General features: G+C 42.0%; 2 non-coding genes across 2 annotated transcripts; both read left to right on the forward strand.

Moving 5' to 3' along the window:
* The first annotated feature begins 87 nt into the window (after window positions 1-87).
* On the forward strand, window positions 88-173 carry mir194-2 (microRNA mir-194-2). The gene has a single exon (NR_049602.1). It is a non-coding gene; the product is annotated as a microRNA mir-194-2 (primary transcript).
* Window positions 174-1,668: 1,495 nt separating this feature from the next.
* On the forward strand, window positions 1,669-1,755 carry mir192 (microRNA mir-192). The gene has a single exon (NR_049599.1). It is a non-coding gene; the product is annotated as a microRNA mir-192 (primary transcript).
* Window positions 1,756-18,156: the final 16,401 nt, after the last annotated feature.

An 18,156-nucleotide genomic window follows, 5' to 3' on the forward strand; every position in this document is an offset into this window, starting at 1 on the left:
CAAGTGATAACAGCTATTCTTCTTTGCTTTCTTTTTAGGCCTACTGTATCAGATTACCTGTAGGACTCAACAACCCCATGGAGATACTGATGCTCATAACCTGTAACAGCAACTCCATGTGGAAGTAGATATAATATTCCGGTGGAGATGCTGTTATCTGTAATGTGTATCTATAATTCTTTAAGTGGAACTGGCTGCTGAGAAAATGGATTTAGTTACTAAGGAAATTGTATATCCACAATGCATCCGAATCAATTCAAGTAATAATATACCTTGTGTAAGTAGGTTTGCTAATCCTGTAGGTCATTTAAACACTTATCAATTCTCCAGCGCATCCCCAGTACTTTAGACCAAATTTGGGTGGGGCTGGGCGTCATGCCGCCCCTAAAACTCTGCCGCCCTAGGCCTTTCCACAAATCCAGCCCTGAACGCCATTGCAGGGGAGCACAGGCAGAAACGTCTATATGAGCCCTTTCAGTTTCTCTATGTCTCATTGTTATTACAAACCATTGTAATCACTTTTTCTAGCTGTGTGCCTACAACATGGGCAGGGCTCAAACAGACCTGTAGCTTGTTGCTAGCGTAAATAGGTAGGTGGAAAACAGAATGTTCCAGAATGCAGTTGAAAGGTACTACAGATTACACACCTAGTTATATAGAACCAGAAACTAACTGCAGTCTAACCTCTATAGTTTGCGGAGTGTGTGTAACTATAAGGTTCCAAAGGGGCAGATTTACCAAAACGCTGATTTTTTTTTTTTTTAGCAACTCACATAAACTCCTAAGAGTTTTTTTTATTAATAAAATTAGATCAATGATGTATTTATTACTAGTCATGATAATTTGTAAGTTGAAAATTGAGAATTTTTATGAAAGTTTTATAAAATTTTCAAGAATATATTGCCATTTCTTTTCATGAATCCTCTTTATTTTTCCCAAAAAGGAAGTTCTCCGGTGGCCATTTTAGAAATATTGGAAAACAATAATGTGTTTAAGTTTCACTTGAAACTGTGTGAAAAAATAATGATGTGAATAATTTCCCCTTGAAAGTGTGTGAAATGAAAAACAATGATGGCATTAAGTTCCCCTTAAAAAGTATGTGATTATCTTCCCCTTGAAAGTGTGTGAAATAGAAAACATCAATGCATTTAACTCCCCCTTGAATATGTGTCAAGGACAGGCTGTCACTGACTATTTTATTTCTCTACTATTCTAAGCCTCCACAGGACTCAATGGCTCTCGGCAGCTTAAACCTGGCGTGCTTTTTATACGTCTAGAAAAGTTACATAAAGTTTAATAAATGTCAAACGTTTGTGGTTTTAGAATCTTGAAAAAAGAAAAAAAAACTTTTAAAGAAAACCTTAGTAAGTGGGCCCCTAAGTCTTTACTGTAATTTGTTTATTGGTATTTATTATTGTATTGACCCCTATTTGTTCTGCTGTACAGTGCTGTGTGCATACAAATGGAAATATACATACATAAAATACAATATTAGCATGATTAGAGATGCTTCCCTGTAGTTTTAATACTCACGGCTTTGCTTGCATACATATGGACAAATCTGACCAACAGCAACAGATCCAGGAACCCACGTGAAAGCTTGTGGCTATTCAGTAACCTGGCTGGAATCTCATACATTCATGAACGGCAAAAACAGAGAGATAAAGAGAGTGTACGGGCCTATGACCTATGAATTGACAGCCAGTGGATGTGAAGTCTGCCTGTCAATTCTGTAGGCCACAGGTTCGTCCACCTTGTTGCGATAACAAAGAGCAGTTGTACTGTGTATCACTTAGCAAAAAGATGCGACAACCAGGCCAGTGCCAACCAGTGCCTTGTTTTTAACTGATTTTTTTCATACCTTTGGTTCTTGCCTCAAGTGCTGTGAAACATTAGCGTCAAAAAGGTGGCCCATTGGGGTCATTTCTGCATTAAGGTTAATTGAAAACCTCACCCTTTAAATAAAAGATGTTCCGGCTAGTGATTGCTACCCCTCCAGACCCTGCTAGATACAGTATGACCCAGAAGCTGAATTATAGCAACCACATTTTGCCTATTGGTACTTTTTTAAATTCTACACTAATTTCATTGAGTTATAAAGTATTATGTTTTTTTTTTTTGTTCTGATTACTGTGTTTTGTCTTTTGTCATTTCCTCTTATCTATTATAATCAATATAACATATAAGGGCATGAGCAATATAACATTGGATAACATTGTGTTTTTACTGATTATGACTGATCCCTGTAAATAACTGACTTGCTACAACATGCTTTTTGTATCTTTTTAATTTAAATAAAATGCTGTTTTTGGTGTCCATATTGCTAGTGTCTATGTTAAATAAATATTATATCATTCCCATCCATGAATAAGGCAGGGGGTGGGGGGGAGGGATTTTTTTAGAACTAGAATGGGGTTAATAGAAGACCTTCTCATATGTATGATCCTGTAGAGGAAGTGGGTTGTATGCAGGGCTGGAACTAGGGGCAGGCAGAAGAGGCACCTGCCTAGGGTGCAACGTTGGGGGGCACCAGGTAGGTAGATCTTCTTTCACTTACCACTGCTTCTGGACCCTTTCCCCCCATTGCTGCAGCCCCGGTAACCCCGCCACCCTGTATGCGCGCGCATCGTCAGTGCACACACGGGGAGGGGAGGGTGGGGGTGAGTGGGCCAAGCCAACCAGGTTTCCTGTCCGGCTTGGCCCGGCAATGGTTGTATGGCACCTTTTGCCAGGGAGTAGTGTTTTTCCAAGGGTAAGGTTGGAGCAGCATTTCAACTGTGGTGCTGCCTTGCCAGGGTGGGGGCATAGCATTGATTGGGGGGACTGGAGTTAAGGCCAGTTAGGGGCAGATTCGAATAGAATACATAGTAACATAGTAACATAGTAACATAGTAAGTTGGGTTGAAAAAAGACATACGTCCATCAAGTTCAACCATAATGCCTATACCTAACCTGCCTAACTACAAGTTGATCCAGAGGAAGGCAAAAAACCCCATCTGAAACCTCTCTAATTTGCCTCAGAGGGGAAAAAATTCCTTCCTGACTCCAAGATGGCAATCGGACCAGTCCCTGTATCAACTAGTACTAAGAGCTATCTCCCATAACCGTGTATTCCCTCACTTGCTAAGAATCCATCCAGCCCCTTCTTAAAGCTATATAATGTATCAGCCAGTACGACTGATTCGGGGAGGGAATTCCAGAACCTCACAGCTCTCACAGTAAAAAATCCTTTCCGAATATTTAAATGGAACCTCCCTTCTTCTAAACGGAGTGGGTGCCCTCGTGTCCGTTGGAAGGACCTACTGGTAAATAAAACATTAGAGAGGTTATTATATGATCCCCTTATATATTTATACATAGTTATCATGTCACCTCTTAAGCGCCTCTTCTCCAGTGTAAACAGACCCAACTTGGCCAGTCTTTCTTCATAACTGAGACTTTCCATACCCTTTACCAGCTTAGTTGCCCTTCTCTGGACCCTCTCTAACTCAATAATGTCCCGTTTGAGCACTGGAGACCAAAACTGAACAGCATATTCTAGATGGGGCCTTACCAGCGCTCTGTAAAGGGGAAGAATAACCCCCTCCTCCCGTGAATCTATACCCCTTTTAATACAGCTCAAAACCTTGTTTGCCCTTGCAGCTGCTGCCTGGCATTGCTTGCTACAGCCAAGTTTATTATCTACAAGGACTCCAAGATCCTTCTCCATTATGGATTTGCCTAGTGCAGTCCCATTAAGGTTATACGGGGCTTGCATATTTTTACATCCCAGGTGCATGACCTTACATTTATCCACATTAAATCTCATCTGCCACTTAGCTGCCCAGATTGCCAGTTGGTCAAGATCCTGCTGCAGGGATGTCACATCCTGGATAGAATTGACTGGTCTGCAGAGTTTTGTGTCATCTGCAAACACTGATACATTACTCATAATACCCTCCCCTAAGTCATTTATGAACAAATTAAACAAAAGTGGACCCAGTACAGAACCCTGAGGGACCCCACTGAGAACCTTACTCCAAGTAGAGAATGTGCCATTAACAACCACCCTCTGTACCCGATCCTGTAGCCAGTTTTCTATCCATGTGCAAACGACTTCACTAAGACCAATAGACCTTAGCTTAGAAAGCAGTCGTTTGTGGGGAACGGTATCAAATGCTTTGGCAAAATCCAAATAGATTATATCTACTGCATCCCCACTGTCCAGCTTCTTACTTACCTCATCATAAAAAGCAATTAAATTGGTCTGACATGACCTGTCCTTCATAAAGCCATGCTGATTACTGCTCATAATGGCATTCTCCACTACATAATTTTGAATGTGATCCCTTAACAAGCCTTCAAATAACTTGCCCACCACGGATGTCAAACTTACAGGCCTATAATTGCCAGGCTGAGATCTTATTCCCTTTTTAAATATGGGAGTGACATTCGCCTTCTTCCAATCCCTAGGTACCATACCTGATGAGAGCGAGTCTGAGAATATCAGAAACAAGGGCCACTGCAATTCTGCCCCTAGCTCTCTCAGTACCCGAGGGTGTATTCCATCTGGCCCAGGTGCCTTGTTTACATTTATCGTGTGTAACCCTTTAAGCACCATATCCTGTGCCAACCACTGTATAGTTGGAGCTGAGGCAACAGTGCAGCTATTGGGTGGGACTTGGCCCAGTGGCTCCTCTACTGTATACACAGAAGAAAAGAACTGGTTAAGCACATCTGCCTTTTCTGTATCCGCTGTAACCATATTGTTATTATAACTCAATGAGGCCACACCCTCAACCTGCATCTTTTTACTATTAATATACTTAAAAAACTTTTTGGGGTTAGTCTTGGCCTCGGCCGCGATGCGCTCCTCATTTTCTATCTTTGCCTTCCGGATTGCTGTTTTACAACACTTGTTATAGTGTTTATATTCATTAAACGCAGCTACTGTCCCCTCTGACTTATATTTCTTAAAAGCTTTCCTTTTTTTCCCTATTAACTTCTTTACCTCAGAGTTAAGCCACATGGGGTGATTCTTAACACTTCTACTTTTTCTTATTAATGGAATGAATTGAGAACAGTAATGATTTAATATCATTTTAAATGACAACCATTTCTGCTCTGTATTTTTATCAGAAAACATAATTCCCCAATCTATGCCCTGAAGCGCTGCCCTTAAGGAGCTAAAATTTGCCTTCCTAAAATTCAGTGTCTTTGTTGCCCCCGTGTAAATTTGTTTCCTGCACCAAACATCAAATGAAATAACATTATGGTCACTATTACCCAGGGGTTCAACCACTTGCACATTTGCTATACGTTCTGGGTCATTAGAGATCACTAGATCTAGTATAGCATGGTTCCTGGTTGGCTCCTCAACAACCTGTGACATAAAGTTGTCGTGCAGCAAGTTTATAAACTTGTTCCCATTTACTGTCCTGGCAGTACTATTGCCCCAGTCAATATCTGGGTAATTAAAATCCCCCATTATTATCACTTGCCCCAAACTAGCAGCCTTTTCTATTTGCAACAGGAGCTGGGCCTCCTCCTCTTCGCTTACATTAGGGGGTCTATAACATACCCCTACAATTAGTTTGGTAGATTCTTTACTATCTGTGAGAAGCTCAACCCATAAGGATTCAGCTCCCTCTGTTACCCCCATCACTTCCTCCTTAATATTTGCTTTTAAGTCGTGCTTAATGAACAGACACACTCCTCCTCCTTTCCTATTGCCCCTGTCCCTCCGAAACAATGTATACCCCCCAATATTAACAGCCCAGTCATGAGACTCATTCAACCAAGTTTCAGCAACACCAATCACATCATATTTCCGCTCCAACGCCAGTACCTCCAGCTCTCCCATTTTACTTATTTGTTCTCCAAGATATTCCTGGAAAGCTACCTTGGAGGTCAACTAGACCTAGACATTCTTGAGACTATGGCTAAATGGCTAAATTCCAGTGGTGTAGCCATGGGGTGAGGATAACAAGTAGAAGCGGGTGTGCAGGAGGCAAGGTTATGGAGTGCGGTGTCAATTTTGCCCCTGCTGTCTGATTCAGCAATGTTTGTAACCATGTATGTTGGCAAGACTATTACAGATATAGGATCTGTTTTTTTTGGAAATACATTATCCAGAAAGATATGAATTACAGGAAGATCATCTCTCATAGACTCCTGTCTCTCTCTGGATTCTTTTCCCAGAGATGCACTGGGGCTCCCAGCATCTACACCATCATTTCTCCCTCTTTGGGCAAATAAGAGGCAAATTGATATGTACTTCATCCTTTGTCATTTACATTATTACGCGCCTGCATCGCCTTTTTGCTCTACAGGAGATTGCCACCTAGAAACAGCTAATGGGTTTGGTGACAGCCTATCAAAGATATGCTGGAAAAATGTATTTTACCACTACAGCCACGTTTCTGTGTTCCCCTTCTGGTGTGCTTGTGCCTTTAAAGGAGAAGGAAAGGCTAAGTGCCAAAATGTTAGGCACCCCAAGTGACTTTAATCGCTTACCTTGTACCCCGGCTGGTGCTCCTGTTAGGAGAAAACTGCAGTAGCCCAGGGCAGCTGTGAGCGTGGTCTCCTCTTCCTTCTTTGTGAGCTTGCGTATGCGCAGTAGAGTGAAAATCTTTTAACAAAAAATTTGGCTTCTCACACTAAAGCGCATGCGCCGGCCCAGGGATTTTGACACAGAAGGAAGGAGAAAGCACTCGCTGCAGGTACTCCGGGCTGGTATGGTTTTCTCCCAACAGGGGCACCAGCCCGGGGTAAAAGGTAAATGATTAAAGTCACTTGGAGGTGCCTAACATTTTGCCATCCCCTAGCCTTTCCTTCTCCTTTAATATGTGGGAACAAGTACAGGTCTGCTCAGTGCTGATTGGACAGAATACAGCAGTGTGACATCACAGGAAGGGGAGTAGCTGAACAGGGAAGTTAGATTTCAGCATTCATGGAGGATGTGGTTTCTTTATATTCTACAGACTCCATGATGTTTCAATCTCAGTTTCCTCCTTTATATTGTAGACATTTTCTGAGGAAAACAGGCCTTAAAAACAAATATATTGGTTTAATTACACTCAACCATTCAATTCAAAGTGGCCAATGCTAGTAGTCCATCACCACTATTAGGCGATGCGATCCAAGAAGGCCTAGAAAATAAATTCTTGCCTTGAACCTCTCTTATTGCTAATTGGCTCTAGAGAGCAGCTCTATTTATTGGCCAAACCTTCAACTGGGTGACAGCCTAAGAGGGTCTCTCCACAGACATGGAGTGGAGAAACCATCCCTTAACAGAGGCGGGGGACTTCGACACCATCTGTCTGCTACATCTGTTCTAACATCTGTACCCCGGCAGTTTCAGAACTCTTCACACATCCATTCATGCAACTCTAACAAGTAACACCTGTTTGAAGAGTTGCATGATACTTTGGTAATCCTTTCAAAGTAACTCCACAGCATTCACACCTCTGTGAGTTTCAGATGTCACCTTTCTGAAGAGTTACATAGTGCCATTGTGATTGGATTAGTGGAAGAGTATATATGCTGAGGACTTCCCATACCAGTCAGTTGAACTGAAGAAGCTGCTCGGATGAGTAGTGAAACGTCTTCAATGATTACTAAACAAGTCCAGTTGCTTCAAATTTATTTATACTAGATATACCATGACCTGGATGAATGAAAATCTTCATAGACACTTTAATAAATGTAAATGTTTTCAAAAGAGCCCATGATGCTTCCAGACAACAGAACCTCATTCCTGGCATTGTTACCTTCTCCATAAAGGAAATCAGGGAAGGCAATGCATTGATTAAACATAATGTCAGAGGCCTGGTATTCAGGGCAGTATAAAGGGTAACTGGTAGTATTTACAGATATTACCACTGTCTGGTATTTGACCTTTTAAAACATTTAAAATCTCTGCTCTTTTTTAAGGGCTTTATTAATAGCTGATCTGTGGTTACCAATCTGTTCCCTTAGCTTTGTTTTACCCACAGTTTTACCCACATAATAGATGTGTTTGCAGGGATCTATGACCTGCTAACAACATTTGTTCTAAGTATAGGATTGCCACCTAGCTTTGGTTGCAGACTCCCGAAGATATACTGGAAAAATGTATTTTACCATTACAGACACATTTCTGTATTTATATGTATTAGGGATGCACCAAATCATTTGGCCTTTTTCAGCAGGATCCATGGTTGAAATTTTCACTCCTCCCGTGCATTACTTTTGCATATGCAAAGATTTGAATTCAGTTTGTTATTCGGCCGAATCTTTCACAAAGGATTCCGGGTTAGGCTGAATACTAAAATACTGGGTTCGGTTCATCCCTAATATGTATGCTATTCAAATATATATAACTATTCTTTCACTAGCATGTTAAATTCCTAAATCTCTCACTACCTACTAGAACTGATCTATGCCCCCTGTATAATTAGTACTAATTAGTATGATCATCATATGATTGACTCCTCCCTTTCCTTCTCTAATCACCTTAACACCGATAGTTAAAACCTGTTAGTAGGGGCGTTCTGGCCCCTAGTGCTGCCCTGAGGTGCCCACCCCTCGCCCTTCTGCACTAGCAGACCTAAAATTCTCATTTAAAAATCAGAATTTTGGCTCTTTAAGTTACCAGGAATGCATTGTTGTTGCCCATGGTAAATTTAGCTTTACTGCTGCCTGAGGCGAGCATCTCAACCCGCACCATAACAGCAGCACCCCTGCCTGTCAGTGCTTTTTTCTTTCAATCAGCAGTAAAACACTAACTGACCTCCCAACCTTTTACATTGTAAGCGCTACAGGATAAGGACCTTACTTTAAGTTCTTGTAACATTTAGCACTTAAATATAAAGTAATGGCATATACTGCATATACTTCCATAACTCTTGGGTTTCCATAGTGGCCTGTGTCAATAGCAGCAGGGCTGTCCTGAGGAATCATAAGGCCCCCACCAAACCCTCACCCATTCCCTACAAGCCCCACCTCCTTAATGACCAGCAAATAACATTTTTACATATCTTGGGGCCCCTTCTACAATGGCAGCAGTACCCCTTGGTGTTAGTTCTGAGTCCGAGGAGGCCAGAGATAGATGTCACTAGGAGGGGATGCTTGCTGTGTCTGTAAGGCAATGGTGCTGTCAGTTCTAAAGAAATCCTGCTGTGTACTTTCCACAAGTTAAATGGAGGTATGCAGGAACAGATAGGGGTCACTCTTTCCATTATTGGAAAATATTTTAAGGGTTAGGGGTGGGCCCAAGTTGGACACTGACAAGCAGAATGTAGCGTAGACATGGTAATGTAGAAACACACCATCATGAGGAATATATAGGGAGTTGCCGGACAGCTGATATTCATCAGTTCTGCAACATGACTATTAACTATTTTAAGATGGGGCAGACAACAGAATCCCAGCTATTTAAGTCTGTGAAACACTAAAGAATTTTAATGCAGAGTCAAATACCTTGGTGTGATCCCTATGCCTAGATATTGCATTAGACCTAACTGTCTTTCAAGAAAACCATCTCTAACACAAAGCTGTGTGTATAGAGTGCTGAGAGTAGTAGAGAAGAGTACATTGGTTATTTCAGAAAAAGTACAGAAGTATATTGGACAGTGCCTTGCAGTGTATAAGATTGATGCAAAAGATCTTTGACATGACCTTGACTTTACACCATAGGCTCAAGTCTGCAGTGTGAAAATCTGCACTCACCCCATAAATATAGCTCCACCTGCATTCTGCAGTGCAGTATTCCCAAGGGAAGGGCTGGAGATGGAATGTAGCCATCCCTGTTTCTGCCCCCTAATCTGCACTTCATTGAGACAAATAAGTTAGAGAGTGCCAGCAGGCATAGGGTGTTAAGGAGCCCTGTACTTATTGCCTACTTATTGGAGTTTCAGCAGCTATCTGGTTGCAATTGTCTGTATTGCCTTAGTAACCATGATGTGGTTGGATTGAGAGACTAGTTTATGAAAAAGATAGGACCTGAATAGAAAAATAAGTTATACGAAGAAATAATAACAATAACATTGTTGCTGCACAGAGAATAGGTGTTAGCTGCTGGGGTCAGTGACCCCCATTGGAAAGTTGGGAAGAGTCAGAAGAAGAACTCAAATAATTTAAAAAACTATAAAAAAAATAAGCCATGAAGACCAACTGAAAATCTACTTATAATTGGCCATTGTATATATACCATTATTAATGCAGTGTGCCTGAAGTAACACCATTCTGATACAAATCTCATGGAAGTTGAGTCCATTGTAACTTGCAACCAATTTGACAAACATATGCTAATTTGTGTCCATATTGGTGCATTGTGTGGGAGTTACAATGGTCACAACTTGGCCTGCACCTGAAATTAAGCTACATTGTGGTTAAAAAAAAGTACTTTGCACAGTGCACCATATATGTATGTAAGCGTTAGGGACTTTATTTCTGTATACATACAAGGAAATAATTAGAATTGCTGTTAAAACATTTGGCTATATTACAAAAAAGTAAACAGGATGTCATTGCCTGCTCAACCCTTTACACTTCATAATACACATGCACGTACCCATGGCAGCCAGCCTGACCAGATCCCAACCAAACAGACTGGTTCCAGATTGGCATTAGACTAGAGAGCTCATTTACTATATGCAGGACATTAAAAAATATGGCTGCAACCCACCATGTATTTTACACTCTGCACAAAGAAAAATTGCTGCCGTTCTCTCTGCTGAAAAACCTGCCCCATGAGCATGAGTTCAGCTCTTCTTGTCCACTAATTATTAACAACTAGGGGTGTAACCATCAGGTATTTATGATGCAGACTAGGATTTGGTAGAACCAACATGAAAGACACAGAAAAGATCTTCATTATAGTGATTTGTCTATTAAAAAAAAAAAACAGAATTATCCTGGCTTTGTAATTTTGTGCGATTGCCCATTTGGCCAGCAGTAGTCAAAACCCACTCAGTGATAATAAATACATATGATGGCACTTAGTAATTAGAAATACATTATGCTGAGAATTACCAAGTTTTTTTTAGATCTGTTTCCAAACCTACAACTCTTTACATCACTTTATAATTATGCAAAAATGTATATTGGATAATGTGTAATGTGATAATGTTGGTGTTTCTATCTCCACTCCCATGAATAAGCCCCATAACGTTTTGTGAAATGAACAATGTAATCATTATAGGGTCATTGGGGCACCATGTCTGGGAGAGAAGCAGTGCACTCTTGTGGGGCATTGTAGTTATTTATGTGAGCCTGTGATTTGTTGTTTGCACAAATAAACATGTTTGCCTTGACTACAGAAATGCCCTGCCTGCAGGCATCACAGTATTCACTTGAGCACAGAGACTTGCACCAGTTTTTATAGGACAGGGAGCAAAGTGCATTAAACATAGTGGCTTGCCCTCATTTCTTGCACTTTGCACCCTGCCCTACACTTAAATGGCTCCTTAAACCTTCTGTCTGTTATACTCCTTTGTGACCATCAGATGGCACCAGGTGCTGCACTGCTGGCTTCTGCTTTGTTTGTTCTGCACTTAGACCAGTCCATAGCAGCAGAAGCAGGAAAAACCTTGTTTGCTCATAGCCTGTACAATGTGATACCATAAACTTTCAACAGCATAGGCACACTCCTCTACCCACTAAAGGTCCCCATACACCTTAAGATCCGCTTGCTTGGCGATGTCACCAAGCGAGCGGATCTTCTCCAGATATCCCCCATCTACTGGTAGGCCATATCGTGAGAATCCAGGCTAATTCAAGGCCAAACGATTGAATTATAACAACGGGTATAGGCGAGGTTGGTTCGGGGGCCGCATCAACGAGCCGATGTGGTCCCCAGATTTTTTAACCTGCCCGTTCGATATCTGGCCGATTTCAGGCCAGATATCGGTCGGGCAGGCCCGACGGTAGTGCCCATACACGGGCCGATTAGCTGCCAAATCGGTCTAAGGAACCATTATCGGCAGCTAGAATTGGCCCGTGTGTGGGGACCTTAAGTCAGAGCAAATTCAGAGTAGGGCTGTCCACTGAGAATAAAAGACATAATCACAGTACCCTGACTGGCATCCATTCCATGCTTTTCTTCATATAACATCATCATTTTCATATAACTTTGCCCAAGAATATGTTCTGTTAGATAAAAAATGCAATCATATTTATAGAAAACATTTATTCAAAATTAATTAAAAGCGCTGTACATAGGCAACGTTTGCTTGAGTATTGTGCTTGCCTTTTAAAATTTACATTAGATTTAGTTCATTGTTCTGCCAGCATCTCCCCAGCATAGCTTTTATGAAGCTACATTGCTACGTTTCTATTTTTGTAAATAATAAAACTGTTACAAACAATAGATGCAAAGATTCAAGAAAAATAAAAAGAAAAGAAAGGAAACTTTTTCAAAAAAATAAAGAAACACAAAATATCAATCATTCAGTTACAATAATGGCAATCCTGGCAATAGTTATGAAAAGCCCCCTGCTCTATTACATGGCCTAGGTACAATTGTTAGGGAAGGTCACGAAATTGGTAAGCATTCATATAACTTGAGAGAACTGAAATTCAGAATTAGATGAGGAAGTGGCAAAATAAATAACCACAGAGCTTTATAAATTTCAGAAACAGGAACAGGACTCTCTATAAGTGAGCAACCACAGGCTTCTCACAATAAAGTAATGACAGCATACCCAGAAAACACAGCAAAATTATTGTCAGTAAATAAACGTATCACTGATCTCTCCCCAAAGCACTTATAATACAAATCTGGGTTCTGGGGAGTTCTTAAAAGATAAGGAAAGCTATTATCACAGGGAGGTGCCACCCCTGGTAACTGGCCACTCCTTGCCACCTGAGGCAACGTTCTCACCACTGTTTGGAGCAGCCCTGGTCAGCAACAAGCAATAGAATCTATAAACAGCTGAATGCCACAGCAATGAGAAGCTCAGTGGTGTCTTTAAAGGCAGAATGTATATGTGTTCTCACAGTCTAGAGCAGTGATCCCCAACCAGTGGCTCGCGAGCAACATGTTGCTCCCCAACCCCTTGGATGTTGCTCCCAGTGGCCTTAAAGCAACACATTGCTTGCCAACTCTTTGCGGGTATAGGTGCTTAATTTTTAATTTCTGGCTTGGAGGCAAGTTTTGGTTGCATAAAAAACAGGTGTACTGCCAAACAGAACCTCCTGTAGGCTGCCAGTCCACATAGATATGTTGGGGCGTGAGCAAACCAGGGTGGGATTGGAGTGGATTGTGACTCATTCTGGGGTTCTAAGAGATATTAATCTGCCAATTAATGCAGAAAATGCAGAGAAGAGTGTAATGGCTTGTAAACAGTAAGTTCTAAGTGAAACAGGCTGGCCAACTGCGAATGTTTACTTAGCAAAATGGTAGTTTTTGGGTCCTTCTTGCTGTATTTTTACCTACACAAAAAGTTAATTAAACTTTTTTTATGGTTTCATAATAAATGAATTTGGGGTTATTAAACTGGAAATTCAGCTCTTCTTGGTGCAATTGCACCTTCTGCACTAGCGATCATCTTTAACTGAGGATACATCAAACTGCATCTTGTTAATTAGAAAGTTGTTTAATGGCTGTTTACTGCAATAAGAAGAAATGCCCATGGTGTTGACGAGTTAACAGTTGTTGTGATTTCTAAATCTGCACACACACATCACTTAGTGCCCCCAGATATGGGTTGAAGGCTGGACTTGTTGCTAGCTCAGCCCCTCTCTGACCTCCATGCTGTCCCAGCCACACTGTTGATGGGCAGGTCTTACTTATATACTCGCCCTCATCCCACCACACCTGATTATATCAAGGATGGGGCAGGGCTGGTGTGGGTATATAAACCAGTGTACTGGGTCAGATATGGATTAGTTGCTCTTTAGTGTTGAAAAAATATTCAAGCCGTGCATCACCAGTCCCTACAGTATGTCTGTCACTGAGTAACTAGAGATTACTGGGGCCAATCAAATTTTTAATGCACAGTACTAGTTGTAGGACTATGGTTTGGGTCTCTTGACCCAACTCAAACAGCTGAATTATAAAAAAATTATTCTTTCACTGGAATAAGCTTTTGAAATATAAATGCTAAGCAATATTGAGCGAAAAAAATGGTTTCCATTTGCCTCAGATTAATGTGACTTTGTTGAGTGACTGTGACTCTCTCCTTTAGGACAAGAGCAGAGTATTTCCATCTTCTCTGTAAACACAATAATATACACATTTACAAACTCTTGTTTCTTACCTGAGGAAGGGCCCAGGAGCACACAATCGTTGTATGGTATATTCATCCTATGAGGCACTGATCATAAAGAAATTTTGTACATGCAGTTGTTCACTCTCTTGGCTTTTTGACAATATGGTGGTACAGAGGCAGAGGAGGATTAGAACCATGGCTCCTGCAGGGACCAGTGAATTGGCAAAGTGAAGCCTGTCATGTTGCTGTTTGTATAGCCCTAAAATTAAGACACCTGCCTGGCAAGTTGGAAAACCCTCGGGAAGCAGAATGAGTAGAATTACACCTGGTGCCATTACCCTTACATACAAAAATGCAGCCAACGATACTCTGAAATAATTCAGGTTTATCTTGAGCCACCTATACCCAGTTATACAGCTTAGTGCATGGCTGCAGAGATAATTGTCCCCACTTCAATCCAAAATGAATGCAGCTGCCAGGCTTATACATTTCACCAACCACTCGGTCTTTAACATGCCACTCTGCCAGTTCTACACTGGCTTCCAAATAAAATTCCTTCAATGCCAGTACTGAATCAAATTTAAACTATCAAGCCTGACATTCAAATTTAGAGCTCTGTCCCACCTTACACCTTATCTTCAAGTATTCACCAAACTGCTCATTGCACTCTTCTGATAATCTACTCGTCCACTCTTCACCCACTGCCTCTTTAGAAACACCATCGCTAAAACTGCACCCCTCCTCTGGAATTTCCTCCCATGTTCCATCAGTATTTCTCACAAACCTTCAGCCTTTAAATGATCTCTTAGAACATATGTCTCAAGAGAAACTTACCCTCATCTAGCTTAGCATTCCTTAATGATGCCCTATATGCCCCTGCCACCAACTCTATCTCTCTAGTATAATACCACAATAAACATATCTCCTTTGCTATTCCCGATCTTGTACAAAGCCACACCTTGGTTTTCATAGCCCTCTCTTTTAAGCATGTATGCTGATACAGGAACAGAACAAGGGGGAGCAGAAGGGCTGCGGAAGTGAAAACTGGAGTCTAAGAAAGTAAAGTAGGTAAAACACTGACAATCAATACACAAGGCAGAGACCCACTGACTTAATATCAGAGATCACAAAATATAAAAACCAACAGGCCCTAATTGTCTACGCATTATTCATGTGGGTACTGCTGCTTTTCTGGTTTCTTAGAATACTCTTGATTATTGGTAAATGTACATAATTTCATGGAACTTTGCAATATACGTCAATTTAAAAATATGCAGTCTTTTCATGATTTGTAATCTAATATGCAGGGCCGGAAGTAGGGGTAGGCAGAAGAGGCAGCTGCCTAGGGCGCAATGATTAGGGGGCGCCAGGCAGAAGCCTCTGCTGCCTACCACTGGTTCCCCTACATTGCCCCCGCCGCTAATGACAAGTGGCGGGGGCAATGACCCACGGCATCGCACACACCCCCCCCGAACTGTGCATGCGCACCAACGGAGGGGGCGGGGCGGGCGAGGTGGCCGACCGGGTTGCCTAGGGTGCCCGGACAGCTTGGCCCGCCCCTGCTAATATGGTTTGAAACAGTTCCTTAAGCCTGGCCCCCCTGCTGATCTAGCATTTCATGAAAATGGACATTTTATGGTTTCCTACCCAGTGTTTCTTCTGCCTTGTGAAGTAAATGGAAAATAGCAGGCAGGAACTCCTAAATACTGAAATTCCTTTATGATTAGTTCATCTTTTAATGCATGATTATCAGTATAAGTTACATCTGTAAAAACAGACCTCCTACTTTTTGGCCAGAGACCAAAAACAGACCATTTTATCTGACTGACTTGGTAATATTGCATCATATTTTTGGAAATATACTGTAAGTTGAATGAAAAATATTCTATCAAGAGAAGTCTCTGATTACAATTTACAGGCAAATGGGAATGCAAAATAAGCACAGAAACAGCAAGAAAAGCATTTCTTTAGTAAGAATGTGCACTTTAGGGATACACCAAATACTGGACCTGGTTCATTATCCTGTCCTAACACTGTTTGTAGAATCTAAACACTGGCACAAGTCCTTGTCATGGTATCTGAAGGGACAGTATATCCCCATGTTCAATGAATAGGGCTTGCGCTGATCACACATTTTGCCAAGCAGGGCAAACAGGAAACTGAAACTACTCTACGTTTAGAGCATGGTAGATAGATTCCCAGTCCACTGATAATCCATCTGCTTAATGGACTCCTGCTATAAATCAGTCACAACAAAGTGTGAGCCCTTCTCACTGTGTGTGGCTGGGTTATACACCAAAACTAGTTGTTGAGCACCAGTAAACTGGCTGACCAAGTATTTTTTAGTGTAGATAGCTTTATATATTTCTCATGCATCTCCCTATGACCCACCAATGGAATCAGCTCAGCCCTTTAGCTGGAGGTAGTGGCAATGCCTAAATAAAATCCCTTCCATGTTTCCCTTTTACTACAACAGATGGAATCCTGGCAGAACAGTTTCATTTTCATGGAATTACCCTACAGGTTAAAGCTCAGGCCCCACTGGGCCTCCTTCTCTGGATTCCTTTTGCTTTGCAAATGCAAATTCCTTACTTGAAATGCTTTCCATACAGGCAGTGATGTACAATGCCTTTAACTATAGATGCTTCTTATTTACAGGATTTGTTATCATTTCCCTGAAGGCAGAAGGTTTCCGCTATCCCAGATCCTTAAGAGGTTCCTGCCTAGCTGTTCCTGCTTATTCAGAGGCCAAGGTACAGACACATAGGAGAAACAGAGTTTCCCACAAGCACACACACACACAGGCCCCTAAAGCTCACACCTGGGGCTCAGTAGTAAGGAAGGTGCACTGCCAAGCAAGCATGGATGCTGCAAAAAGGGGCAAGAGAGGGCACCTGGAATTTTGCCCTCAAAGCCAACTCTCCCTGCTGTTGCAGTCGTTCCCACCTGTCTGTCAACATTATCATCCAGTAGCTGCCTTCATAGCCCCTTCTCTGGAAAAATAAAATCTCCTGCCTGCCCACTCCCATACTGTACGCCCTCAATACTGAAGCAGAGAGAGGCTGCTGAACATCCCTGGCTGTGTCCCTCACATACAGTTCCCTACTCTGTGCGTACATGCAGGGTCAGAGGCTGCTTGTGCCTGCAGTCATCACTAAGGACAGTGGAGTTAGGTGGGGATATTGGGGGAAGATCCGCTCGCTTGGCGATCTCACCAAGCGAGCGGATCTTACCGTGTATGGGGACCTTAAAGGTGGGCGATATCGGGGAGCTTGAACTTAAAAAAAAAAATTCCGATTATGTAGGCGGCAATGGGGCAGTCGGTTCGGGGACCGCATCAACGAGCCGATGCGGCCCCAGATTCGACTGAATCTTTTAACCTGGCCGATTGATATCTGGCCAATTTCAGGCCTGATATCGGTCGGCCAGCCTGCTCGTTTCTGCCCCTACACAGGCAGATAAGCTGCCGAGCCGGTCCAAGGGACCGATATCGGCAGCTTCTATCGGCCCGTGTATGGGGGCCTTTATTAGTCTGCTGGAATAACAGCTAGTGGTGCTAATGTAGTTGGACAGGCTTGTAGAGACCATATTGTCTGTAACAGTATCTTTCTTGCTACTAGATGCTATGTTCTGTGCTCAAACTGTTCTGTTCTAAAACTAACACTTTGCCTCCCCTTGGCGCCCCATTACTTACCTGTGTTAGCCGGTAATGCCTCTTATCCCAGCTTAGACCCAAGGGTGATGCCGTACTTTAGGGCAGAGTAAAGACCCAGTAGTCTGGAGCACTGTATACATATGTCCTACAGCCTAGCCCTAGGTCTTTGCCTTTCTCCCCTAGCCCCAAATTTACTCTTTATTGTCTTATAACAGTGTCCCCTTGGTATATGTTCCTATATAACCTATAACTCATCAAATTCACTGTGGCTAAAACATCAGTTTGAAAGTCATAGCAACTTTACATCCATTGCTGGAAGCAGCAGAT

Source organism: Xenopus tropicalis, chromosome 4 (assembly GCF_000004195.4).
Source record: "Xenopus tropicalis strain Nigerian chromosome 4, UCB_Xtro_10.0, whole genome shotgun sequence".
Classification (NCBI taxonomy): domain Eukaryota; kingdom Metazoa; phylum Chordata; class Amphibia; order Anura; family Pipidae; genus Xenopus; species Xenopus tropicalis.